At 42.6% G+C, this 26,538-nt stretch overlaps 1 pseudogene; it reads right to left on the bottom strand.

Moving 5' to 3' along the window:
• Window positions 1-26,538, bottom strand: part of LOC109871153 (myosin-IIIb-like) — a 102,171-nt pseudogene that overhangs the window by 29,507 nt on the left and 46,126 nt on the right.

Here is a 26,538-nt window from a genome sequence, read left to right as displayed (position 1 = left end):
AGCTGTGAAGCGACGCTCTCCATCCAACCTGACAGAGCTTGAGAGGATCTGCAGAGAAGAATGGGAGAAATTCCCTAAATACAGGTATGCCAAGCTTGTAGAGTCATACCCAAGGAGATACGAGACTGTAATCGCTGCTAAAGGTGCTTCAACAAAGTACTAAGTAAAGGGTATGAATAAAAAATATTTAATACATTTGCCATTATGAGGTATTGTATGTAGATTAATGAGGGGGGGAAACCAATTTAATGCATTTTAGAATAAAGCTGTAACGTAACAAAATGTGGAAAAATTCAAGGGGTCTGAATTATTTCCGAATGCACAGTAAACCATAGGCTGTTCTTACCTTCAATAGGTATTTGGAAGACTGAATACAGGAAGGTGTTGTTGAGAAACATGGAAAGAAAGGAAATTACAAGAGTATAGACAAGAAGAAATAATCTGACATCCCCTTTAAGGGGTACAACAAAAAATCCTAACGTGAGAAGTATTTTCTTAATATACAATACTTGATAATGGACAAAATCTTAACTGGACATTATGATTGTACTGAATGGTTCTCCTTAAAGGAGGTTAGTTCAGACAGTGAGAGATGAATAGAGCAGCAGAGTATTATTTGTATAAATCGCTGACAATTACTTTTATGGTACACTAAGAGCAACAGTGAGGGGGGAACGTGCAAAAGTCAGGTTTACTACACTAGTTTATAGGTGAGGTATAACCCCAGATAGCCTTTTCAGAGGGCTGTAAGCAGGATGTAATTGTTTATGGCCTAACTGTGGCCTCACGCTGTCTAGAGGCCTTTAACATCCATCAAACCTCAACATGTTGTTCTTTACAACAGGAATTGTAAGAGCAAGCTGTATCAGCAGTCAGCATTTAAAGCCTCCTTCCTCACCAGCTGTTGACAGAGGGGACCACTGAGATATGCCCCCTTTGACAATTCATCCTTGTCGTGCCAGGGGGGGGGGGGGGGGGGGGGGGGTCGCAGTTAAAGGTAGAGCATGGTGCAAATGGACTCAAATGGTTCTCAATGTTCAAAGGATTCAAATCAATCTGCTTTAATTGGAAGTCACATGCGAATGCTACGTCGTGTTTGATATCTACTGTTTGTTTTTGATGTAATGCCTGTAAACGTATTTAAGGAGTGAAATGGTCTCATCTTGGATGAAATAATAGCCACCACCATGATGTTTTTTGAGTTGTATAAAGGGTTAAGGGAGAGAGAGCCCACTTTTGGTGTCCTGAGCTGAGCTGAGCTGAGCTGGAGTGACAGTGACCTTGAGGCAGCAGGGACTCTCGCCCTGGAAGTGGCCAGATGACCTGTTCAAACCAATACAGCACAGCAACACGTCAATACAATACCACCTACAGGTCATGGAAACTTGAGTAAATGAGGGACAAAGTATATTGAAAGCAGGTGCTTCCTCACAGGTGTGGGTCCTGAGTTAATGAAGCAAATAACAACCCATCATGCTTAGGGTCATGTTTAAAACTGCTGGGCAGGCCATTATTTTTGGCTAGCATGGCAATGCCCCCCTATAGGATGACAATGCCTCCATCCACAGGGCCCGAGTGGTCACTGAATGGTTTGATGAGCATGAACATGATGTAAACCATATGCCCTGGTCGTCTCAGTAACCAGTCAACCCAATTGAACACTTATGGGAGATTCTGGAGCGGCGCTTAAGACTGAGTTTTCCACCACCATCAACAAAACACCAAATTATGGAATTTCCCGTGGAAGAATGCTGTTGTATCCCTGCAATAGAGTTCCAGACACTTGTATAATCTATGCATTGAAGCTGTTCTGGCTCGTGGTGGCCCAACGCCTTATGAAGACACTTTATGTTGGTGTTTCCTTTATTTTGGCAGTTACCTGTATTTACAGTATACGGTCTATTATACAGAGCAATCCTTTCAATAGAAAAAGTAAACTACTGTACCCAGAGTATTACAGTTGCCATAGAGAGAAAAATCAAGTTAACTCCTGCTTTCACCAAGCATGACTCTAAGAGTAGGCCAGTTCCATTGTGGACCAGTGTGCTGGGTAATCCTTCAGGTAGACAGAAAGGGCAGTTTAGGACCAGTCTGAGCTGGATTGTATGGAATCAGCAGTACAGCTGTCTGCACAGGGGTGCTACAGTCCCTCCTGCACACGGACGAGAGGATATGAACCAAGCGTATGCAAGACAGTCTGAAACATTTCAAAGTTTCTGCACAAGATGTCCAAATGTTTTCTCTGGCTATATCTTCAGAGGCTAAACTGTGATTAATAGCAGCGAAATAAGCCTTTGAAGCAGGATTGGTGACATCAAAGTCCTAATCCATGGGTGGCAGGATTTTTTTATAATGAGTGGGAAGTATCTTAACACATTTCAAAGGGTTTTACGCCATGAATAAACAATAGCTGCACAGATGTGCCACACACACACACAGATGTGCCACACACACCTTAGAAAAATAAGTCTCCAGAAACAGGAGGCAGCATTAACCAGGCTGCAGTACACACTCTGAGGATAACATCCTGGATTTCATAGACCCGTACTTCAAATGGACCAAGATGAGGTCATTCCTTTCATGATAATTACAACACTTTAGGTCAATCCCTGAGCTGCCAAGATACAAATCTGTCGTTCTGCCCCTGAACAGGCAGTTAACCCACTGTTCCTAGGCCGTCATTGAAAATAAGAATTTGTTCTTAACTGACTTGCCTAGTAAAATAAAAAATAAAAAAATAGCTGAGAATGATTCACCTAAAACAACTATGGCCTGAAATCACACTTTTCTTGTTCCAACAGACAAACAATACGTTCATATTCTACAGTATGACTCATACAGTTTCACATCTCTGGAGTGATAGAAATCCATTTGCCATGGATTAATTAAAAGTCCGATCAAGTCTAACAGGAACGTCCTGCTCTTGCCAAAAGGCTTCACTTCATGCCAAAGGAATGTGTTGTCACATCACACACACAGCTGTAGTCAAGACAGCCCACAACATATGATTTGAAACAGAATATAGTCATTTATTCAACGGTAATAACAATGACATTGTGTTTAGGATCTGACAGTCACACATTTTGGTCAGAAAGAGTATGACATTGTTGCCACACAAACTCAGCAAAAAAAAGAAATGTCCCCTTTTCAGGACCCAGTCTTTCAAAGATTATTCGTCAAAATCCAAATAACTTTACAGATCTTCATTGTAAAAGGGTTTAAACACTGTTTCCCATGCTTGTTCAATGAACCATAAACAATTAATGAACATGCAACTGTGGAACGGTCATTAATGACAACTGTTGTTGTCTTCCGGTGGCTAGCCAGCTAGCTAAAATTATCCCATTCATAAATTAGCCATGGATGGAGATAGGGATTTTGACTTGTGGTTTTACTTAATTTTCTGTACTGGCCAATGATTATATCAACGATTCTAATCAATCATAAACATATACATTGTGCCCCTAGCCTGAGAGGATGGATGTTAAACATGTAGCTAGATGTAGTAGGCTGGTGCGTATTTGCCCGTGAAAGGAAGTTAGGCTAGCAAGCAAGCATTTTAGCCAGGTAGCCTAGGACAACAAAAACTAAAAGGAAAGGGGGATACCTAGTCAGTTGTACAACCGAATGTATTCAACTGAAATGTGTCTTCCGCATTTAGTGTGACTCTGTATGACAGTCATAGACAATTTCATCAACATGAAAAAGAAGATGACATTGCTGCCATTCCTCTACAAGTAGGGTGAGTTAACATGTTTTATTCTGCACGCACACACACGCACCATATTTACATAGCTTACGTTGATTGGACGAAATAGTATTTGGTATTGTCACTGTATTAGACTAAGCATAGGTGATTAGATGATGTTGAAATGGTGCTGGATTAGTAGAGGCATATGAACTAACAGGTTATAGAGCAAACAACACATAGGTTGTAATATGTATTTTTTCCTCTGGCTTGGCTTCCCCAGTGATTTTACCCACGCACCACTACCGCAAACAAACTGAAAATTCACAGAAGCACAGTATTGCATAAATGATGAAATCATGCAACAGCATACCACCCTGCATCCCACTGCTGGCTTGCCTCTGAAGCGAAGCAGGATTGGTCCTGGATGGGAGACCAGATGCTGCTGGAAGTGGTGTTTTAGGGCCAGTTGGAAGCACTGTTTCCTCTGGTCAAAATATCGTTATCCCAATGCCCCAGGGCAGTGATTGGGGGCATTGCCCTGTGTAAGGTGTCGTCTTTCGGATGGGACGTTAAATGGGTGTCCTGACTCTCTGTGGTCACTAAAGATCCAATGGCACTTATCGTAAGAGTAGGGGCGTTAACCCCGGTGTCCTGGATAAATTGCCAATCTGGCCCTTATACCATCATGGCCACCTAATCATCCCCAGCTTCCAATTGGCTCATTCTTCTCCCCTGTAACTATTCCCCAGGTCGATGATGTAAATGGGAATGTGTTCTCAGTCAACTTACTTGAAAAAATTAAAAACAATACAATTCTCATTGTAAACAGGGCTAAGAAATGGAATGACAGAAATGATCATTTATGTCTGACAAAACACATGAGGGACAGTTTGACATTTACTGGGGGGACTGGTCCTGACTCTGTAAAAAAAAAATATGCACACCCTCCCCCTTCACATGAACTCAAAATAATACGGCCACAAATAACAATAACTGTAGCAACCCTGTGTTTATTAATGTGGCTGTCAACTGTGTCACTTGTTTTTGTGGCACAGTTGATCTCCCGCAGGGCTACGGGGCAGAAGGTTGAGGGTTCGCCAAGCACCCTAGGGACAAGCTCACTCTCCCTGCCTGTTTCATTTACACTACAATCAGAGCCGGCTGCAGACAATGATCAGCTACGGGGAAATCAGATTTTCTACATGTGGATGCCATATTAATAGTTATATTAAATATATGAAACTAATTTTCCACCAACTGGTCTCTGTGCCAATACACCACACAACCATGAAACAAAGCATACCAACATCCGGAGCTTCAATATCATGGTTTGTGTTTTCAACACCACAATACATTGACATAGTCTATCTCGACAAACAGAAAATACATCCATCCCTACTTTGTAGGCCTACCCAGTATTGAAGACATGGCTTGATAATCTCTGAATGTCATTCAACTTTTTGGTCTTTTGTTTCACCAAATGGCCACTGCACAATTTGGATTGATTGATTTGATTTATTTGTTACGAACCAGCTCGTAGCCCGTAACAAAGTGGGAGACAACACGAAGATACAGAAATGACAAACATATTTATTAAACAATGGTGTGTGTGTAGTCAGTAGTGTTGTCACACACCCTGATCTGTTTCATCTGTCCTTGTGATTGTCTCCACCCCCCTCCAGGTGTCACCCATCTTCCCTATTACCCTCAGTGTATGTATATCTGTGTTCTCTGTCTGTTGCCAGTTTGTCTTGTCAAGATTACCAGCATGTTTTCCGAGTTTCTGTTTTCCGAGTTTGTTTTCCTAGTCTCTATTTTCTTGTCGTCCCGGTTTGGACCTCTTGCCTGCCCTGACACTAAGACCGCCTGGCTGACCATTCAGCCTGCCCTGACCTCGAGCCTGCTTGCCGCCCTGCACCGCTTGGACTCCAACCTGGTTTGTGAACTTTTGCCTGTCCTCGACCTGCCTCTTGCCTGCCCCTTGTTGTACAATAAATATCAGAGACTCAAACCATCTGCCTCCTGTGTCTGCATGAATGAGTGGATGCGTGCATAGTTGGTGATAATGAGGGGTGTTGAGAAGTGCCAAAACAAATGAACAAAAAGAGGCCCCAAAATTGCCACAACGAAAAACAAAAGTGTGTCTGTGTGGAGAGAGTCTCCTCAATGTATGAAGGAAAGGTATATTTATCCCTGGGACACATGCTCATGTGTGTCCCATTTTGGTGACGACCCTCCTGGCTCTGCCCACCGACATCCTATTAAGGAAAACAAAATACAAAGAGAAATAATTCGGCAGACAGAGTAGGAGGGTTGTCACAAATTAGGATATAGGCTAAGGACTATGTAGTGTATTTTTTACCTGGGGTTTTTCCTTATTGTAGGCTACTACTTTTACCACTTTTAGTCTTGAAATCTTTCGTTGTTTACTGAACTACTCACTCTGTTTAGCACATGGCCTCACTTGTGAATCCTTATAGAGATGGGTGGGGCTAAGGCTTAAGAGGGTGTGGACGATGCTGAATGGGTGTAGACAAAGAAGAGCTCTCCAGTAGGTGTACTAAAACATTCTAGGGACATTTTCTCAAAAGTGAGGTTACAAGTTTATCAACTTTCAAAGCAGAATTACTTTCCCATTGTTCCTCAACTGCAGAGCATGAAATACCATTTTCTAGCTCTTAGTCTCTACTTTTATCCAATGTAAAAAAAAAAATCTAATTTTGCTACGTAAAACCGAATTGAGGCAGTCAGTCAAATTTGAGAAGAGCTCTTTGGTGGAAAAATAAAAGAGAAATATCTTACAGGCCTCAGCCAAACACACAAAAATGGATCTCTCAAAATGGTGCCCACAGATAAATGGTGTCAGGTAGCTGCTAGGCCAGTGCAGAAGCAGGGACGCGCTCCAATTAGCCCAAAGTAAAGCTGGATGGATTAATTGGAGTCGGTCTCTCCTCTCCCTATTAGTGCTGCTGGGCCAGATCATCTGAGCACATTTGTCATGATGAATTAGCGGCTGAGTGTCGAACGGGCCCATCAAGTGTCGCTGTGCTTTCACGCCTCTCACTTGCCATGACACCACCAAGGGGAGATGAAGGGGCTGTGTTTTGATGATGAGGGACGCTATGACAGTTGTACCTAAGCCTCGCAACGGACACTCTCACTTCTTTCTACATGTATTCCCTCGGCAGCTCTTATTAATTCATTCTCCTTGTGATTCCCTATTCCCTTATGACTACATGATTAGTGCTTAACTGTCACTCCGCTCACATATTTCCTTTCTTGAAACATACCAGCACCTGAGATGTCCAGCATAAAAGCAAACCTTAAATCACAAGACTGTAGTAAAGTCAATGACAGATTGAGATGAAACATTTGGTTTCTGTCTGTTGGTAATACTAGTGTAGCATTGACACGGAGCACATACGGAGTGGGAAGGAGTCACCGCTGCACTTTAAAGGCAATGGAATCTGTTTTTGAGTCAAGTATGTAGGCTCATGCCTTACAACGTGCATGGGCCATCAGCAAAAGCGTTTTGTCAATCGCTCAGGTAAATCACCTCTCTGACTAAGCCTGCACCTTTCCACTAAAATCTTCCTTTTTAAAACCAGATAACATCCTCTTACTGAAAACCCAACCGTGGCTATTCTCAATATTCAGAGTCATCATCACAACTGTACAAAACGGTATGTATTCACCAGAGGGTTAATCACGAGAGGCTGTAGGGGTGGATAGGAGGAAGTGAGGGGGTCCATCTCCTATCAGGTCATCCTGCCTTAGGGAACAGGCGGTGTTGGAGGATCACACTGATCGTTTCTGCTTCATGCGTGTTGCTCTTGGCATGGGCTGTCGCCACAGATACACAGAGGGAGAAAATGAGAAAAAGCCTTCCCTGGCATCTGTGCGTTCACGTTGAAAATTAAGCCCAGCAAGAATCATATAGAAAAAAAAGCTCAAGCTGGCAGTTGTATTGGGTTTCTATTGACAAGAATAGTCAATGTACCCGGGATTAAAAAGCAATCCCGCGTTCAATATGACACCTCCCTACATTCTTTTATGAGTGCCAGTGCGCGCCTTGTCCTTCAGATGCTGTGGATCGAGCTGTCGACACAGGGGACAATCAAAGTTGTAAGAGAGCAGCCTCGCAAAGCTGAGTTTGCAGAGGCTCGGTGGATATCTCTCCTGCTCTCCCGCTCTCGTTTTTGAATAAATGTGATCTGGAAACTCAAGTCAGCAACCAAGCAAATGAGATTATGGCAGCCATAACCCTCGCCCCCCCATAACCAGCACCATTTACGCCCAGAGACTAATCCAGAGGCAGTTCATGTTAAATGCCATCCACTACTGTCAAAGCAGATCAATCATCAAAACCATGGCATAATTGTCTTTTAGTGACACAACATTATCAAAGAATATTCTTATGTGACTTATGGTATCAAAGTAAAGGGGTATCAGAATCTGACTGCTGACTCAAAACATTCCCTGTGAGAGAAACTATTAAAAAAAAATTATACAAAAGTATTACTTAAGTTTCTCTGCATGGAGTGCATGCATAGACATATACAGTGCATTCAGAAAGTATTCAGACCCCTTCCCTTTTTCACATTTTGTTAGGTTACAGCCTTATTGTAAAAAACAGAAATACCTTATTTACATAAGTATTCAGACCCTTTGCTATGAGACTTGAAATTGAGCTCAGGTGCATCCTGTTTCTGTTGATCATCCTTGAGATGTTTCGACAACTTGATTGGAGCCCCCTGTGGTAAATTCAATTGATTGGACAGGACTTGGAAAAGGCACACACCTGTCTATATAAGGTCCTATAGTTGACAGTGCATGTCAGAGCAAAAACCAAGCCATAATGTCGAAAGAATTGTCCGTAGATCTCAGAGACAAGATTGTGTCAAAGCACAGATTGTGGAAAGGGAACCAAAAATGTTCTCCAGCATTGAAGGTTCCTAAGAACACAATGGCCTCCATCATTCTTAAATGCAAGAAGGTCGCCTGGCCAAACTGAGCAATCGGGGGAGAAGAGCCTTGGTCAGGGATGTGACCAAGAACCCGATGGTCACTCTGCCAGAGCTCCAGTGTTTCTCTGTGGAGATCGGACAACCTTACAGAAGGACAACCATCTCTGCAGCACTCCACCAATCAGGCCTTTCTGGTAGAGTGGCCAGACGGAAGCCACTCCTTAGTAAAAGGCACATGACAGCCCACTTGGAGTTTGCCAAAAGGCACCTAAAGGAATCTCAAACCATAAGAAACAAGATTCTCTGGTCTGATGAAACCAAGTTTGAACTCTTTGGCCTGAATGCCAAGTGTCACGTCTGGAGGAAACCTGGAACCATCCCTACGGTGAAGCATGGTGGTGGCAGCAGCATCATGATGTGGGGATGTTTTCAGCAGCAGGGACTGGGAGACTAGTCAGGATCGAGGGAAAGATGAATGGAACAAAGTACAGAGAGATCCTTGATGGAAACCTGCTCCAGAGCGCTCAGGACCTCAAACTGGGGCAAAGGTTCACCTTCCAGCAGGACAATGACCCTAAGCACACAGCCAAGACAACGCAGGAGTGGCTTCGGGTCAAGTCTCTGAATGTCCTTGAGTGGCGCAGCCAGAGCCCGGACTTGAACCAGATCAAACATCTCTGGAGAGACCTGAACATAACTGTGCAGCGACACTCCTCATCCAACCTGACAGAGCTTGAGAGGATCTGCAGAGAAGAATGGGAGAAACTCCTCAAATACAGTTGTGCCAAGCGTGTAGCGTTATACCCAAACGCTGCCAAAGGTGCTTCAACGAAGTACTGAGTAAAGGGTCTGAATACTTATGTAAATGTGATAGTTTTTATATTTTAGAAATGTGCAAAAATCTCCAAAAACTTGGTGTTGCTTTGTCATTATGGGGTATTGTGTGTAGATTGATGAGTCACATTTTATAAAATCCATTTTAGAATAAGGCTGTACCGTAACAAAATAGGGAAAAAGTCAAGGTACCGGAATACTTTCCGAATGCACTGTAGATGGAGGACTAGCTTGGCACCCTGACGAAGCATAGAGGAATGCAACCCAGTGGGATGAAAGGCAGACTACTAAAAGAGAACAAAGGGCACGTTGTGTCATCCTGCTGCATGGCTGAAGGAACATGTCAATTCTTAAGAGAATGTCTTAACATGAAGAGAGGAACATCGTACTGTCTTGGAGTTGTGAAATATGTTGAACCAACATGTACCATTTCAAACATCACAGCGGAATTACGTGCAGAAAACTATATGGAGTTAAATGTACTGTACTGGTTGTGGCAGAGAATGCACTAACTCGGAACATACAGACTTGCATAGTACATGAATATAAATTATTTGTAATGTATTACAATCAGTCTGTGACCACTTCTTGTATGTTTGAAATGTAAGCTTGTGTATTTACAATAAAAAGGTACATAGACCTACATACAGTATTGACATTTTCTCTGCAGTAAAATAAGGTTGCCACTACAAAGAGATGACTACAAAGCCACATGGCTCATACCACAGAACTATAGATAAATATACAGTATGTTAATAGTGTTTTACCATCTATATATACACTCAGCAAAAAAGAAAATTCCATTTTTCAGGACCTTGTCTTTCAAAGAGTATTCGTAAAAATCCAAATAACTTCACAGATCTTCATTGTAAATGGTTTAAACACTGTTTCCAATGCTTGTTCAATGAACCATAAACAATTAATGAACATGCAGCTGTGGAACGGTCATTAAGACACTAACAGCTTACAGACGGTAGGCAATTAAGGTCACAGTCATGAAAACTTAGGACACTAAAGAGGCCTTTCTACTGACTCTGAAAAACACCAACAGAAAGATGCCCAAGGTCCCTGCTCATCTGTGTGAACGTGCATTAGGCATGCTGCAAGGAGGCATGAGGACTGCAGGTGTGGCCAGGGCAATACATTCCTATGTCCGTACTGTGAGACGCCTAAGACAGCGCTACAGGGAGACAGGACGGACAGCTGATCGTCTTCGCAGTGTCAGACCACGTGTACCAACACCTGCACACGATCGGTACATCTGGACATCACACCTGCGGGACAGGTACAAGATGGCAACAACAACTGCCCAAGTTACACCAAGAACGCACAATCCCTCCATCAGTGCTCAGACCGTCCGCAATAGGCTGAGAGAGGCTGGACTGAGGGCGTGTAGGCCTGTTGTAAGGCAGGTCCTCACCAGACATCACCGGCAACAACGTCACCTATGGGCACAAATCCACCGTCACTGGAGCAGAATGGACTGGCAAAAAGTGCTCTTCACTGACGAGTTGCGGTTTTGTCTCACCAGGGGTGATGGTCGGATTCGCGTTTATCTTCGAAGGAATGAGCGTTACACCGAGGCCTGTACTCTGGAGTGGGAGCGATTTGGAGGTGGAGGGTCCGTCATGGTCTGGGGTAGTGTGTCACTGCATCATCGGAATGAGCTTGTTGTCATTGCTGGCAATCTCAACGCTGTGTGTTACAGGGAAGACATCATCCTCCCTCATGTGGTACCCTTCCTGCAGGCTCATCCTGACATGACCCACAAGCATGACAATGCCACCAGCCATACTGCTCGTTCTGTGCATGATTTCCTGCAAGACAGGAATGTCAGTGTTCTGCCATGGCCAGCGAAGAGCCTGGTGCTCAATGGGATTGAGATCGTCTGGGACAAGTTGGATCGGAGGGTGAGGGCTAGGGCCATTCCCCCCAGAAATGTCCGGGAACATGCAGGTGCCTTGGTGGAAGAGTGGGGTAACATCTCACAGCAAGAACTGGCACATCTGGTGCAGTCCATGAGGAGATGCACTGCAGTACTTAATGCAGCTGGTGACCACACCAGATACTGACTGATACTTTTGATTTTGACACCCCCTTTGTTCAGTGACACATTATTCAATTTCTGTTAGTCATATGTCTGTGGAACTTGTTCAGTTTATGGCTCAGTTGTTGAATCTTGTTATGTTTATACAAATATTTACACATGTCAAGTTTGCTGAAAATTAACACTGTTGACAGTGAGGACAGTTTCTTTTTTTTGCTGACTTAATTAGATATTAGTCTCCCATCTAATACAAATTTGCAAAATAGGCATTATAAAATGTATGTACGTTCACTTGCAAGTGTTTAAGTTAATACACAAACATTACAAACCCACAACACACCATTTTACTTTCATGTTTTCACCAATAAGCCGAGGATACTTAATAATTCAAAACATACACAAATGATCCGGACACTAGTCGTGTTTATATTACCTGGTTATTCATTTAGATACAACTTGGTTGATGTATGTACATGCTAAAAGCCCAGAGAAATACACAATTCATATTAATATAGTGTGCGACAGAAGAAATATACTGATTACATCAAATACAATTTTCTTTGTCACATGCGTCAAATACAACAGGCGTAGACTTTACCCGTGAAATGCTTACTTACAACAGAGTTAAAAAGTAAGAACATTTCGCAAAAAAAAAATGAAAAGGAAATAGCAACATAATAAAATAACAATAATGAGGCAATATTATTAACAATATACAAGGAAGACAGGTCGATGTGCAGGGGTACGATGTAGTTGAGGTAATTGCGATCATATGTACAGCTGAAGTCGGAAGTTTACATACACTTAGGTTGGAGTCATTTACACTCATTTTTCAACCACTCCACAAATTTCTTGTTAACAAACTATAGTTTTGGCAAGTCGGTTAGGACATCTACTGTGTGCATGACAAGTTATTTTTCCAACAATTGTTTACAGACAGATTATTTCACACAATTTTCATTGGATCACAATTCCAGTTGGTCAAAAGTTCATATACATTTACACTAAGTTGACTGTGCCTTAAACAGCTTGAAAATTCCAGAAAATGATGTAATGGCTTTAGAAGCTTCTGATAGGCTAATTCACATAATTTGAGTCAATTGGAGGTGTACCTGTGGATGTATTTCAAGGCCTACCTTCAAACTCAGTGCCATTGTGCTTGACATAATGGGAAAATCAAAAGAAATCAGCCAAGACCTTAGAAAAAAATTGTAGACCTCCACAAGTCTGGTTCATCCTTGGGAGCAATCTCCAAACGCCTGAAGGTATCACGTTCATCTGTACAAACAATAGTACGCAAGTATAAACACCATGGGACCACGCAGCCGCCATACCACTTAGGAAGGAGAAGCGTTCTGTCTCCTAGAGATGAACATACTTTGGTGCGAAAAGTGCAAATCAATCCCAGAACAGCAAAAGAGTCCTATATCGACATAACCTGAAATGCCGCTCAGCAAGGACGAAGTCCCTGCTCCAAATCCGCCATAAAAAAAGCTAGACTACGGTTTGCAACTGCACAAAGATTGTACTTTTGGGAGAAATGTCCTCTGGTCTGATGAAACAAAAATAGTACCGTTTGGCCATAAGGACCATAGTTATGTTAGGAGGAAAAATCATGTTGTGGGGGTGTTTTGCTGCAGGAGGGACTGGTGCACTTCACAAAATAGATGGCATCATGAGGAAAGTAAAATTATGTGGATATATTGAAGCAACATCAAGACATCAGTCAGGAAGTTAAAGCTTGGTCGCAAATGGGTCTTCCAAATGGACAATGACCCCAAGCATACTTCCAAAGTTGTGGCAAAATGGCCTAAGGACAACAAAGTCAAGGTATTGGAGTGGCCATCACAAAGCCCTGACCTTAATCCTATAGAAATTTTGTGGGCAGAACTGAAAAAGCGTGTGCAAGCAAGGAGGCCTACAAACCTGATTCAGTTACACCAGCTCTGTCAGGAGGAATGGGACAAAATTCACCCAACTTATTGTGAAAAGCTTGTGGAAGGCTACCCGAAACGTTTGATCCAAGTTAAACAATTTAAAGGCAATGCTACCAAATAATCATTGAGTGTATGTAAAGTTCTGACCCACTGGAAATGTGATGAAATAAATAAAAGATGAAATAAATCATTCTCTCTACTATTATTCTGACATTTCACATTCTTAAAATAAAGTGGTGATCCTAACTGACCTAAAACAGTGAATTTTTTACTAGGATTAAATATCAGGAATTGTGAAAAACTGAGTTTAAATGTATTTGGCTAAGGTGTATGTAAACTTCCAACTTCAACTGTATGTAGTGTGTGTGTCAGTTTAGTATGTTTGGGTGTGTGGGTAGAGTCCAGTGAGTGTGCATAGTCAGTGGAAGAGAGTCAGAGCAACAAAAAAAAGGGGGTCAATGCAAATAGTCCAGGTAGCCATTTGATTAACTGTTAAGCTTAGGGGTAGAAGCTATTCGGGAGTCTTTCGGTCCAAAACTTGGTGCTCCGGTACCTTTAGGCAGGGAGATCGGCCCCAGTGATGTACAGGGCTGTACGCACTACCCTCTGTCGTGTCTTACGGTCGGATGCTAAGCAGTTGCTATACTAAGAGGTGATGCAAACAGTCAGATGCTCTTAATGGTGCCGCCGTATAACTTTTTGAGGATCTGAGGTCCCAAGCCAAATCGTTTCAGCCTCCTGAAGGGGAAGAGGCTCATCACGACTGTATTGGTGTGTCTAGACTATGATAGGTCCTTAGTGATGTGGACACCGAGGAACTTCCTCAAACTGCTCCACTACAGCACTGTGGATGTGTATGGGGGTGTGCTCGGCACTCCGTTTTCTTTAGTCCACGATCAGCTCCTTTGTCTTGCTGACATTGAGGGAGAGGTTGTTGTCCTGGCACCACATTGCCAGGTCTCTGAACTCCTCCCTATAGGCTGTACAGGCCTACCACCATTGTGTCGTCTGCAAACTTAAGTGTTGAAGTTGTGTATGGCCACACAGTCGTGGGTGAACAGGGAGTACAGGAGGGGACCAAGCACACATCCCCAAGGACCCCCCGTGTTAAGGGTCAGCGTAGGGGATATGTTACCTACCCTCAACAGCTGGGCACGGCCTATCAGAAAGTCCAGAATCCAGTTACAGAGGAATGTGTTCAGTCTCATGGTCCATAGCTTAGTGATGAGCTTGGAGGGCACTATGGTGTTAAAAACTGAGCTGTAGTCAATGAACAGCATTCTCACGCAGGTGTTCCTTTTGTCCAGGTAGGAAAGAGCAGTGTGGAGTGCAGTAGAGATTGCATCATCTGTGGACCTGTTGGGGCGGTATGCAAATTATAGTGGGTCCAGGGTGTCTGGGATGATGGTGTTGATGTGAGCCATAAGCAGCCTTTCAAAGGATTTCATGTCTACAGATGTGAGTGCTACGGGGAAATAGTCATTTAGACAGGTTACCTTGGTTTTCTTGGGCACAGGGACTATGGTGATCTGCTTCAAACATGTAAGTATTACAGACTGAGTCAGGCAAAATTTGCCAGCTGGTCAGCACAAACTCTCAGTAAGTGCCCTGGTAATCAGTTTGAATGTTAACCTGTTTAAAGGTTTTACTCCCATCGGCTATGGAGAACATGATCACACAGTCTTCTGGAACAGTTAGTGCTCTCATGCATGGTTCATTGTTGCCTCTAAGTGAGCATAGAAGGCATTTAGCCCAGGTTGGCCGGGTTTCCCTTTGTAATCTGTGATAGTTTGGAAGCCCTGCCACATCCGACGAGCATCAGGGCCGGTGTAGTAGGATTCGATCTTAGTCCTGTATTGACGCTTTGCCGGTTTGATGGTTCTTTGGAGGGCGTAAGCAGGATTTTTTATAAGCATCCGGATTCGTGTCCCACTCACTGAAAGTGGTAGCTCTAGTCTTTAGCTCAGTGCAGATGTTGCCTGTAATCCATGGCTTCTGGTTGAGATATGCATGTACACTCACAGTGGGGATGACATCATCAATCCACTTATTGATGAAGCAGGTGACTGATATGGTAAACTACTCAATGCTATCTGATGAATCCTGGAACATATTCCAGTCTGTGCTAGCGAAACAGTCCTGTAGCTTAGCATCCGCATCATCGGACCACTTCCATATTGGTACTTCCTGTTTGAGTTTTTGCTTGTAAGCAGGAATCAGGAGGATAGAGTTAAGGTCAGATTTGCCAAATGGAGGGCGAGAGAGAGTTTTGTATGCTTCTCCGTGAGTTGAGTAAAGTTGAGTTGAGTTGAGTATATCTAGAGTTTTTGCACCTCTAGTTGCACAGGTGAAATGCTGGTGGAAATGAGGTAAAATGGATTTTCTTCCATTAAAATCACCGGCCACTAGGAGCACCGTCTCTGAGTGAGCATTTTCTTGTTTGCTTATGGCCCTATACACCATGTTGAGTGCAGTCTGTGTCAGAATCTGCTTGTGGTGGTAAATAGACAGCTACAAAAATATAAATTAAAACTATTAGTAAATAGTATGGTCTACAGCTTATCATGAGGTATTCTAACTCAGGTGAGCGGAGCCTCAAGAAAAATCGTGCACCAGCTGTTATTAACAAAGAGACACACCACCCGCCTTGAGCTTACCTGACGCTGCTGTTCTATCCTGCCGATATACAGAAAAACAACTAGATTTATATTTTCCATGTCCTTGTTCAGCCACGACTCAGAGAAATATAGGATATTACAGTTCTTCAGATCACGTTGACACGATACTCTCGAACGGAGCTCGTCCAGTTTATTCTCCAGTGATTGCACATTCACCAATAGAACAGAGGGTAGAGGCGGTTTATCCACTCGCCAACGTAGTCTCGTCAGGTATCCCGCACGCCGGCTTCAATAACATCGCCTCTTCGTTTTTCGAGTGTCAGGGATTTGGCCTGGCCTGGAATGAGCCGTATGTCCTTCGCCACCAACTCATTGAAATAGAAATCCTTATCCAAATCGAGGTTAGTAATCACTGTTCTGATGTCCAGAAGCTCTGTTCGGTCATAGGAAACGATGGCGGAAACATTGTGTAATTAAAAAAAAAACATTAGCTCAAGAAAACACAAAATAGCACAATTGGTCAGGAAATGGCTGATATTTCCTTCAGCGCCATTCTGCACACATACAGTAAGTATACTGTAAATCTATATTTTATGTTATTTTACCAGGTAAGTTGACTGAGAACACATTCTCATTTACAGCAACAACCTGGGGAATAGTTACAAGGGAGAGGAGGGGGGTGAAAAAGCCAATCGTAAACTGGGGATTATAATGTGACCGTGATGGTTTGAGGGCCGGATTGGGAATTTAGCCAGGACACTGGGGTTAACACCCCTACTCTTACAATAAGTGCCATGGGATCTTTAATGACCACAGAGAGTCAGGACACCCGTTTAACGTCCCATCCGAAAGACGGTACCCTACACAGGGCAGTGTCCCCAATCACTGCCCTGGGGCACAGGGATATTTTTTTAGACCAGAGGAAAGAGTGCCTCCTACTGTCCCTCCAACACCACTTCGAGCAGCATCTGGTCTCCCATCCAGGGAGTGACCAGGACCAACTCTGCTTAGCTTCAGAAGCAAGCCAGCAGTAAGGAGCCATACACCATAAAAAATAGAATTAGACCCCTATGCCCTGCAGTCTGCTCTGGCAGAGTGAGGGCTGTCATACAGTGCCATGCATGTGTGCAGATGTGCTCTGCTGACAACGACCCTAAGGATACATACAACTCCTCTGACCGCAGGCCTCCCAGGCCTCACCAGACCATACACAGCTCAACCAATTCAGACACTCTGATCTGAGGGATCTGGGAAAGGCCGTGGCTTGGAGGAATTTGTCGATGCAAATACATCCAATTTCCTCTGACAAAACACCACCACATGGCCAAGCCTCAAGGACCCTGCCTGATGAGATTCTGCTAGACTCAAGTGGTCCCACTATTCAGGTCAGGAAATCTTTTCACTTTCTGGGGCTTTGATGGTTCACTCTACGTGTAATCACATCTTACTTATCAATATGCGACATTTCAATTTATTTGAACATTTCTAGACCAGTCCATTCCCAATTAGTAATATTTACTGACAGCACTGAAATGTTCCAGGCAGTCAAGTGTTCACAGTATCTTCAATCACTTTGAATCTGAGACGTCATTTGAAGAACAAACAGTAAGTGTTACATGCTTTAATTTGATATTCACATTTGATAAGACAGATAAAAGTTTATTCAATGACTCTTTATTTGTTCCGGATCCACCAATGTCCTTTCATCTCAAATGTCAACAAGGCTGACACCTAGTGGTCACAACTAGAGCCATCCGGTTGGTATTCACAACTCGGCAGCATAAAACTAAACCAACCCGGGTTAAATAGATTTTCATCTGATAGCAGTAATTTCATAGATAACACTGAATCTGTAATATGAACTAAAATGCAAATTACATTCCTCCAGATTTTACCCTGAAGAATGGAATTACAATTTTCCTCTGCTATTTGTCACTTAAAAGGGAACTCAAGCTTTTCCCACTTGATAAGCAGAAGTGGATTGTCTCAAAGCTCTTATCTTACGTGATTATCTAAACTTTCATGAAGTGTCATAAGAAGACAGGACCTCTATATCAGAGGAATGTTGAATATTGAGTGAGGGCACCCTGTGGACATTCTCAAAACCAGTGAGAACGAGAGACGAGATACAGGGTAAGATTCCATGACTGAAACACTAATAACAACAATGACTAGATTACAACTACACAGTAATAACACTTTTACTGCAGTCAATCATGATAATCTCAACTTGATGCCTATTACCTACTGTGCACTTGACCCAATGACATTGCTGCAAATACACTATATATATACACAAAAGTATGTGGACACCCCTGCAAATGAGTGGATTCATGGTTTTCAGCCACATTGGTTGCTGACAGGTGTATAAAATTAAGCACACAGCCATGCAATCTCCATAGACAAACATTGGCAGTAGAATGGCCTTATTGAAGAGCTCAGTAACTTTTAACCTGGCACTGCCATACGATGCCACCTTTCCAACAAGTCAGTCCGTCAAATTTCTGCCCTGCTAGAGCTATCCCGGCCAACTGTAAGTGCTGTTATTGTGAAGTGGAAACATCTAGGAGCAACAACTACCCCAGCCGCAAAGTGTTAGGCTACACAAGCTCACCAAATGGGACTGTTGAGTGCTGATGCGCGTCGCGTGTAAAAATCATCTGTCCTCAGTTGCAACACTCACTACTGAGTTCCAAACTGCCTCTGGAAGCAACGCCAGCACAAAAACTGTTAGTCGGGAGCGTCATGAAACGGGTTTCTATTTCCAAGCAGCCACACACAAGCCTAAGATCACCATGGGCAATGCCAAGTGTCGACTGGAGTGGTGTAAAGCTCTCTGGAGCAGTGGAAACGTGCTCTCTGAAATGATGAATCACGCTTCACCATCTGGCAGTCTGATTGACGAATCTGGGTTTGGTGGATGCCAGGAGAATACTACCTTCCTGAATGCATAGTGCCAGCTGTAAAGTTTGATGGAGGAGGAATAATGGTCTGGGGCTGTTTTTCATGGTTCGAACTAGGCCCCTTAGTTCCAGTAAAGGGAAATCTTATAGCTACAGCATACAATGACATTCTAGACGATTCTGTGCTTCCAACTTTTTGGCAATAGTTTGGGGAAGGCCCTTTCCTGTTTGAGCATGACAATGCCCCCATGCACAAAGCGAGGTCCATACTGAAAGGGTTTGCTGAGATTGGTGGCACTCCTAAGTGGCACAGTGGTCTAAGGCACTGGTTCTCAATCCTGGTCCTGGGGACCCAAAGGGGTGCACATTATTGTTTCTGCCCTCACACTACACAGCTGATTCAAATGATCAACTCATCAAAAGGCTTTGATGATTTGAATCAGGTGTGTAGTGCTAGGGCAAAAACAAAGGTGTTTTCTACGACACATTGTGTCAAGAAGCAGTGTGGCTAGGTGTTTCGGAGGACGCACGGCTCTCGACCTTCGCCTCTCCCGAGTCTGTACGGGAGTTGCAGCGATGAGACAAGACTAACTACCATTTGGATACCATGAAATTGGGGAGAAAAAGGGCAAAAAAAATATTATAACAATAATTAAAAGAATACAACTTTTTTTTTTAAGTGTGGAAGAACTTGACTGGCCTCCACAGAGCCCTGACCTCAACTCCATGAAACACCTTTGAGATGAATTGGAACGCAGACTGCGAGCCGGGCCTAATCGCCCAACATCAGTGCCCGACCTCACTAATGTCGTTGTGTCTGAATGGAATCAAGTTCCCGCAGCAATGTTCCAATATCTGGTGGAAAGCCTTCCCAGAAGAGTGGAGGCTGTTATAGCAGCAAAGGGGGGGGACCAGCTTCATATTAATGCCCAGGATTTTGGAATTAAATGTTCGACGAGTGTCCACATACTTTTGGTTATGTAGTGTATATCCCTTTGTGTGTTTATGCTGAAGATAAGAAAGCAGTTGGACAAGCTGAACCAAATTAGAGAGGCTTTTAGGCCTAATTGACACCATGTCTGGAGCAATGAATGGTGAACCACATCTCTGCTGTTACTCAATACTTCGGAGTACCAAAGTGCAGTGAATTCTCCACCCATTCACATTATACTGAATTTACTTTTTCATGCTAGTGTATTTTTCGTCAATCAAGTAAAGAGGATGGCGTATGCTCACCTCATGCACTACGTTCCAATATAGCCTATAGACATTGCACATGGATTTCTAATGGAAGCTAAACCAAAAGTACCCATCGTAAATTGGAGCCGCTCTTAATTCGACTATAACTGAAAGCAGTCATTTACAGGTGGCTCAAAAGGAAGCGAAGCACATAATATGGCTTAACTGCAGGAAAGTATGAAGTGCTGTATCTGGTAATTGAACACATCCATTAGCATGCCGGCTCAGCCAAGTGACCACGGGGCCCCAGCCACGGCTAATGATGAGGATATTACCACCTTTATTTAACTGCACAGAAAAGACCGGGAAGAAGAGTTGCTTATATGATCTCTAAATACCGTTTCTTCATCTCCTGGGTATTTGGAAACCTTATCACAAAAATATCCCGTTGCTGCACAATCTGTAGATAGCAGCAAGCAGCAGGAAACCAAACGGGGCAGCTTAGTGAAAATAAAAAACAGAGCCCTCCATGGAGAGCTGAGCCTCTCAGGAGATAATGGAGACTGGAGATTTACCCACACACAGTATCGCATCGCAGAGAGAGAGGCTTTGAGTGGAGGAGGACCAGGATGCCGCTGTGTCTGGAGAGGCGTCTTAAAAAAAAAAAAAAAATATCTCCTTACCTGAAAGTTTATTGAGACATGAACAATACTAGAAACAAAACACACAATCATACACTGAGTGTCCCAAACATTAGGAACACCTTCCTACTATTGAGTTGAACCACCTTTTGCCCACAGAACAGGCTCAATTCGTTGGGGCATGGACTCTGCAAGGTGTCGAAAGCGTTCCACAGTGATGCTGGCCCATGTTGACTCCAATGCTTCCCACAATTGTGTCAAGTTGGCTGGATATTCTTTGGGTGGTGGACCATTCTTGATACACACAGGAAATTGTTGAGCATGAAAAACCCACCAGCGTTGCAGTTCTTGACACTCAAACCACATGTGCCTGACACCTACTCCCATACCCTGTTCAAAGTACGTAAATATTTAGTCTTAACCACTCTCTGAATGGCACACATACACAATCCATGTCTCAATTGTCTCAAGGCTTAACAATCCTTCTTTAACCTGTCTCCTCCCATTCATCTACACTGATTGAAGTGGATTTAACAGGTGACATCAATAAGGGATCATAGCTTTCACCTGGATTCACCTGGTCAGTCTATGTCATGGAAAAAGTAGGTGTTCCTAATGTTTTGTACACTCATCGGGACCCCAATACATTTCTACCACAGTGTAAACAGAATTAAGATTATTTAGTTGTTTAAACAAAAAGTGAGGTTTCCAACTTCCTGTAAGGAATTTGGGGCAGTAACATAACACTACAAATGAGTGATAATGAATGATAATGAATTCTAAAACATTTTTTTGAAAGTCTTGCAACCTACCTGTTTTTGTTAATTGGACTTGAAAACAGCTGCTGCAGAAGTTTGTTGTCTGATGTTCTCAGAACCACAACAATGTCTGCAGGAAGAGCGTCTCGGTTCTTTTCCAGAAACTCGTACACGTTGTACAAGACGTACATGACAGCAAAGGGATAATCAAACCATACTTGATAAAAAAAACTACCTATCCAACTGTATTAGTGTGCAAACACCAACGATACATTGGATACTAATCCATACATACTGCACTGGGACTCAATTCCCAGAGCCTTCGTAGCGTTAAGATCATCGTTAGAGTGATGGGCAGCAGATAGCCTAGCAGTTAGAGTGTTTATCAGTGTTTTGTTACTTGTCATGTTTGGTGTTTTTTATGGACCCCAGGAAGAGTAGCTGCTGCTTCTGTAAAAGCTAATGGGGATGCAAATAAATGTGCTTGTTTGGGAAACACTCTTAAAAAGTTGGCTCGTAAATAACGATGTACTGGTACGATCGTCGTAATGCTTAAGTTTATTCGCAACAAGGCCCTGATCTATACCGTGCCAGCCTAATGGTGAATCCCAAAGCAGAGCTCAATATGTTTTGGTCTCCAGAAGTACTTGTAGTACAGATTGTCCTCAAACGTATCTGAAGAGAAAACATATTTGAAGATAACATTGAAAAAAAAAGACTAATCTTGATTAAACATTGTTGTTTTCAGAGCAGGGTTGTTTTAGTACACATGACCTTGACCTTGTTTGCTGGTGAGGCCTTGTCTTACCCACTAGGGTCTGGTTGGTGGCCTGGGGGAACCAGCTCTCCTCATCCATCAGAGAGAGCAGGCCCATGGGCTTCTGGAGGAACATGTTCAGGATGGGATGGTTGTCCTCATACTGGCATCCAGCCCCTCGCTCTGGTACTCCATCTAATTAAAACACAGAGAATATAGAACAGTCCACAGTTAATGATTTCACTGAATAACCCAATTAAACAATCTAGGCTAAATAGGATTTTTGCATGTTTAAAAAAAGTTCTTAAATCAACAGCACCAGTCCAGTTCTCCTTCTTCGGCTGAAATGTATAACAAAGTCAGTTGCTGAAATTATACAGAACTGTTCTGAAATAACAAATAAAGCCACTTACTAATTCATAATTTAGTTCCATTAGCAAATAACCCAGAGGCATATCACATTATTGCATCTGCTTAATTTAGATCAAAAAGTTATTTTAAATATATATTTGACCAATAAAGTGGAAGCAACGGATCTAAACCATCCCCATGTTTAAATCATTAACTCGGAATAATCCGCTTCTGTGTACCAATGGATGGAAGACATATTCACATGATAAAAATCACTTTCCCGCTAACCACTAACCCTAAATCAAAGTCAACTAAAACACATTCTATGTAACACGACAAATCATACAGGAAAGTCACCTAGTTATGATCCGGAAATGAAGTATGCCTAGTTAAGCCTTGGTATACAAACGCTTCCAAAAGGACACATTCAGCACATATATTGTAGTACCGTTAAGAACACAACCTCATTCTTACACCTCAATTCTTATCTATTCATTATACAGGAATAAAGTGATCATGAATACCAGCTCTCTCTCTAATTCCCTTGAAAGGAATTGCTAGAGAGCAAACATTGAGACTAAAGGACAATGCAGCAAAAAGTGCTCTTGATTCATTTCTTATACAGCGTCGTCAGCGAAAGCAATAAACTCCCACACTCCAGGGTAAACAGCTTCAGTAAATCAATTAAGAGAATAATAACTAGTAGTTGAGGGAGAAGAAAAAGTATAATCTTAACGTCATATAAAGCTATGAAGAAGACGACACTGAATTACAGTGTTTCATTTAAGAGACACTTCTCCTGTGATTGACGAACAAGCTGGCATCTGGATATTTAAAAGGAAAGGTTCACACATTTGGAATGTTATATTGTTTTTGTGCATCCCTGAGGGATGTTCTATCGATTCCCTGTGTCATTCCATGTTTATCTGAGTTGTTGGCGTTGAAGCAGGCAGAAATAGGTCAGGTATGATGTAGCACCGTGATAAAGTCGCTCTCACTACACTGGAAGGCAAAAGGAATACGACTTTTCTTCTGTATGTAACCTCGCTACTTTTACAGCCTCGCTACTGTATATAGCCTGTCTTTTTACTGTTGTTTTATTTCTTTACCTACCTATTGTTCACCTAATACCTTTTTTTTGCACTATTGGTTAGAGCCTGTGAGTAAGAATTTCACTGTAAGGTCTACACCTGTTGTATTCAGCGCACATGACAAATCAACTTCGATTCGATTTGAAAAAAAATGTGCTGGTTAAAGTCAAACTGAATCTGCTCATTTGCAATGTTGAGGCAAAGTTGTTCAAAGGAGTTCTTCTTGAATTTCTCGAATCCAAAGATGACCAGGATTCCCACATTCATGCCACTTTCTGCAGCACTTCAAAGGGGAAAAACAGGACAGACGAACAAAATCATTCTTGTGTGGAACTGTCTGAGCAAATCCCAAGCAACCACATTGACTTATGAAACTTTAATGATGAACCAAGTTCAACCCAAATAGAGAATATTTTGATCTGAATGGCCAGTTCTACTTTATGGGGAAACAACAATTATGAAAGTTCAGAGCTCTCTGACTACAATCAATGAATCATAACATTTTATGATTAGCAAGGATTGTACAAAGAGTCTGTATTTAACCGTGATCTAGACAAGTCTTTAGGTCTACACTAAACACAGACCTTACAACAGAGTGATTTCACTCCGATATTGCTAAGATGGAGAGACACCATTTCCCATAATCCCTTCAATTACCAAGACATTAGAGGTCACCTTTAGTCTTGGTTAACAGGTTATTAATGGCAATAACAGAGTGTGCAGATGATTGAAGTGGAAACAGACCCTGTGGGCCTTCCGCAGCTCAGAGACAGCAGATGACTCCCTGACAGTCCACGCTCACATTTATGAGGGAATTATTTTGGATCAATGAACAACCCTTTACAGTCTCTCTGAAGATATTTTAATCATCTGAATATTATTTTCTCCGCACGCAACTAAAATGTATTCAACTTCTTTTGCGCCCTTTCTTGTCTCCTGCTGTCCATTAATATTCTACTCTCCGTGTTCGGTTCTCCACCCAGATAGAAGGGTCACTAGAGCTTAATAATATACAGCAACACACACACACATCTGAAGCAGAGTGCAACAACCAAAGACAAGAGGGACCAGAGAGCGAGAACCAGTGCCTTACACTTACTAGTTATTCATATCAGGCTGCAGTAGGGCATTGATGCGGTTGACTATCCAGCTGAAGAGGTGTCCGTACAGAGCCTTGGACATGGCGTCCCGGCTTTGTCTACAGTACTGGTGTGGATGAAGGTGTCTCCCCGGGTTACCACACAGCGGGACGCCAGGGCCTCCATGAGCACCTCAGGGCCGATGCAGAGCAAGGCCGAAGCTGAGGGACAGAGCAGGCCCCTGTCACATACAGCAGCAAGGAAGAAACCATTTAGCAATACTGTGTATGCACCAATAGGTTGGAATGTTACCATCTATTATTAAATCAAAATGAGCAAGAAAAAAATTACTGTTACTAAAGTACTGCATTAGGCACTTCACTTTTATCTATCTGGTGTTGGGAAGTAATTGCAGTGAATTCTAAATCTCCAGGTACTGGAGAGAGACTGGAATTGTCATTAATGGCCGTACACGTGTTCCCAAATGCCTCCACCAGGGGATTCACCTGGAGGATCTTCTATCGCAGAGTCCCGATGGTTTGCCTGGGATCACAGTAAAGCAATTGTTTTTACACAACTCCCTGCAGAGACAATACAAACAAAATATGTAGGACTAAATATATCGGTGTCTTAATATGTCCATTGAATAATGAATTCCATTAAGGTGGAAAACTTAGTTCAATATTTGTGAACATGATGTAGTAGAATATGTGAAAAACTGAATCATGGGGTTTTAGCACACAAACAGTACCTTTCCCATGCAGGTGAGATGCTGGACAATCAGATGGGCACTGTCTTCCCAGCTCCACTCTCTCCACTGAAACACAGGGACACATCAACAACAACTTTGTCACCGGGATGTCTCAAACAAACGCATCACTAGATCTATAAACGAGATCATTTCACAAAGAAATGCCAATGATAATATTATCCATATAAAACTGCAGATCACTAAATATTACTTCCACACACAAGGTGCCTGGTCTTTGCAGAAGGTCATCATGCCCTGGTATGCTGCATCAGCAGCAGCAAAGATGTGTGGAGGACTGTCGGCTCGCTCCACCTTAGAGAACTGTGAGCAAACACACCATATTACAATATCAATACCGTTCTGTCTTTACAGAGGTATTCACAGGAATTATGACACACAATGACACTGCTGTCATAAACTAACCTGTTCCGAGTAGATGCTTAGAGTTTGAAAGGGATTGAGAGCAATAAGGGTGTATATCTGAAGCTCGTAATATCTCTTCGAGAGGTGTTTGATGAGGGTCTCCTGCAGAGAAGAAGGAGAACACACATTGTGTACTGTGTAAAATACCTACACTACCGTTCAGAAGTTTGGGGTCACTTAGAAATGTCCTTGTTTTTGAAAGAAAAGCTAGTTTTTTGACAAATAACATCAAATTGATCCGAAATAGAGTGTAGACATTGCTAATCTTGTAAATGACTATTATAGCTGGAAACGGCAGATTTTTTAAATGAAATATAGGCGTACAGAGGCCCATTATCAGCAACCATCATTCCTGTGTTCCAATGGCATGTTGTGTTCGCTAATCCAAGTTTATAATTTTAAAAGGCTAATTGATCATTAGAAAACCCTTTTGCAATTATGTTAGCACAGCTGAAAACTGTTGTTCTGATTAAAGAAGCAATACAACTGGCCTTCTTTAGACTAGTTGAGT

Source organism: Oncorhynchus kisutch, linkage group LG26 (genome assembly GCF_002021735.2).
Source record: "Oncorhynchus kisutch isolate 150728-3 linkage group LG26, Okis_V2, whole genome shotgun sequence".
NCBI lineage: Eukaryota > Metazoa > Chordata > Actinopteri > Salmoniformes > Salmonidae > Oncorhynchus > Oncorhynchus kisutch.
This window is presented reverse-complemented; position numbering and strand designations above follow the sequence as displayed.